The sequence below is a fragment of the Sphaerodactylus townsendi genome, linkage group LG09, assembly GCF_021028975.2.
Source record: "Sphaerodactylus townsendi isolate TG3544 linkage group LG09, MPM_Stown_v2.3, whole genome shotgun sequence".
In the NCBI taxonomy this organism is placed as follows: domain Eukaryota; kingdom Metazoa; phylum Chordata; class Lepidosauria; order Squamata; family Sphaerodactylidae; genus Sphaerodactylus; species Sphaerodactylus townsendi.
The window spans coordinates 33,557,481-33,560,272 of NC_059433.1; the positions used below are offsets into that span (position 1 = coordinate 33,557,481).

The 2,792-nt window shown below is 38.3% G+C and overlaps 1 long non-coding RNA gene across 1 annotated transcript; it reads left to right on the forward strand.

The window, feature by feature from the left end:
• The first annotated feature begins 402 nt into the window (after positions 1 to 402).
• On the forward strand, positions 403 to 1,549 carry LOC125439223. Its single transcript, XR_007245501.1, has 3 exons — positions 403 to 486; positions 583 to 680; positions 1,457 to 1,549. It is a non-coding gene; the product is annotated as an uncharacterized LOC125439223 (long non-coding RNA).
• The last annotated feature ends 1,243 nt before the right edge of the window (positions 1,550 to 2,792 follow it).

Consider the following 2,792-nt stretch of genomic DNA (forward strand, 5'->3'; position numbering starts at 1 on the left):
ACCCCGCACTACTTGCGAAGAGTAGCGCGGGGCTTAAGGTAAGTGGGGAAAGGGCCCAGTGTCACAGTTCCAGATTCAACACAGTCACTTCAAGAAACAGATTCATAGACAGCAATTCATACATGGTTCTAAGAGCCAGGCAAACATGCACTAACGGTACAATTCTGTAAAGATTAATTCTGCATAGAATCACACTGCAAAATTCCTGGGTGGGGAGTAGAGATGGAGTCCTGTGTGTTATTTGCTAGGACTGCTGTAAATCCTTTTTGTGTCTCTTTCCTTTGGCCCAACAAAGTGATGCTTTTATTTTTAACAAATTTTTGAAGAAACCAATAAGAGTAATTGAATTCATGCTGTTTAGACATCAATGTGGATTTTATTGTCTGATATAGTTAATACTGTCTTGGTTTTTGTCTCTTTCAGTGAAAGAAGCTGGAAAAGATTTCACATATTTAATTGTGGTGGTTGTTGGGATCGGCGTTACAGGTTATTCAAACAACAAAGTCTTTCAAACAATTTATTATTGGTTATTTCTCTAGAGTTAGTCTTGGGTCATATAAATCTATTTTTCCTCTGTTTCAGGTGGTTTATTCTATGTGATTTTCAAAGAGTTATTCTCTTCCTCCAGTCCCAGTAAGATTTATGGAGATGCTTTAGAGAAATGCAGAGCTCATCCTGAGGTTTGTTTTCATGCTTGCATAAAATAGTTTCTCCTTTAAAAGCTACTATTTTCTTATAAAGGAAATATTGTCTGTTTGTATCCCATTTAAACCAGTGGCATTTTGTTTGTTCATCTGATACACCTGTTTATAATGGAGATCAGTACCTTGAATAAAAGTTAATGATGTGCTCACTGGTTGTAGCTACTGCACATTATCAAAATAGGAGTTCTTCCAGTCAAGCTTCCTGTTAACTGGAAGCCCAGCTAAATTACCTAGTCAGCTATATTCCTCTTGCTAAATTGGCAAAAAAATTCTCTTTTGGAACAGTCTTCAGCTCTGTGCCACAAAGCTGTGAAAAGTAGAAGGGCAACAATTATGTAGTCTTCTGACTGTCAAGGGTGCTTGAGCAGAGACACTTGAAGCATTCACACAACCCCATAGATCAATGAGCAAGAGGTGACTGAAACTGTATTTCATATGGTTGTGTGGGAAGATCACCTTGTACAAATAACTTGCATATTTTCAGGGAACCATTTTTAATCCATTAGTCATTCAAGGAAGTGCTGCAGGTTTGTCCTTTACACATTGCAGAGGATTTTGGGATGTTTTCTGGGGTGCCACCTCACATCTGATGTTCCCAATAATTCAACATTTCAGAGGAAGATTACTGGTGGTAGTCATGAGATTTTTTTTTTGCAGGAAAACATGTCTGCCATTACTGATATTATTGGTGAGTAAATCACTGGCTTGACAGCGGAAAGTACTAATTTTTCTATCCTGCCTTTACTTATTAGGTAATAGGTGTTTTTGGTGAACCCATAAAAGGTTATGGTGAAGCAACACGCCGTGGGAGAAGACAGCTTGTCAGGTAACTGTTAACTCATATCTAATGGAAGCACCAGTTTTCTCCCCTGGTACTCTCTGCAAACACACATAATCCTTTTTTCTATTTTTACCTTGATCATATTCACTTTGTTTTATCTTCACTTAAATTCAAAAAAGGTAGAAGAGAACATAACTTGTGGCCTGTACTACCAGCCTGAACCGGATATGTTATCTCATCTTGCAAATGGAATGACTTGCCAGGAAACCATTCAGTCTTTTATTATTATTATTTATTGCCAGTACATGTTTATAACACCTTGTTATAACACCCACCAATAAAGTAGGACCCAAGGAAGTTGAAGGGGACCCTGCCCATCTCACTGTGGGATAGAGCTGCTTATAACCCTTATGCATGACATAGTACTACTATACTGCCCCACAGGAGTATTGGCAACAGCATGTGGCAGCCACCATATTGGAGCTGTGTGGTAGAGGTCAAATTTAAGTACTGACACACTAGAAAAGTTCTTCTCATGCTGCTGCTAGAACTTCCATAGTATAACATGTATCAGAGTAATTGCTCACGGAAAGAGGAAATAAGGGTGTGTACTAATCTGAGGAGTGCTTCATTGTGTAAAATGACAAGTATAATAGCAGAGTACAAACTTTCCCAAGCACCTTGGTAATTTGTTACCATTAGAATTCTGCTCAATGAGCTATCTGAGAACTGGGAGAAGTATCCAAATGGTTTTCTTTCCCTTATGGCAATGAACAAAAGGGTTTAAAAAATCTTTTGTTCTCAAGAACACCATTCTATTTTGAGACAATCAGTACAACTTGAACAAAGTATGCTTTTATGATTTGGAAGAACAAATCTGTTGCGGAACATTTTCTAGATATCTTCAGTTTGAATATTGTTTTTAACACGTTATCTTTTGTCAAATTACAAAGAGAAAACTCCTTGTTGGAAGAAAGTAAGTTGTCTTCATCTGTGCCGATACAGAGAGACTCCCAGTTGCTTTTTAGAAAGAGCCTATTCTACTTTTCTGCAGAAGTCAGTGGCTTGGTTAGTGTCTTAGTCCACAGATCCTTGTGTGCACAGAGATTGCATACATGTACCTGCACACAGTGATTCTGGGTGCTTACCTGCCCAAGAGACGACAGCTGGTAGCATGCTGGAGTTCAGAAAGCCTATTAGGTTTAATGGAAGTCCGTGTTTTAAAAACAAGTTTGGGAGATGCTGGTTTATGATTTAAGGGTTTGAGTGGTTTTGCTTCCATTTTAATAAAACTACATCCACAGTCT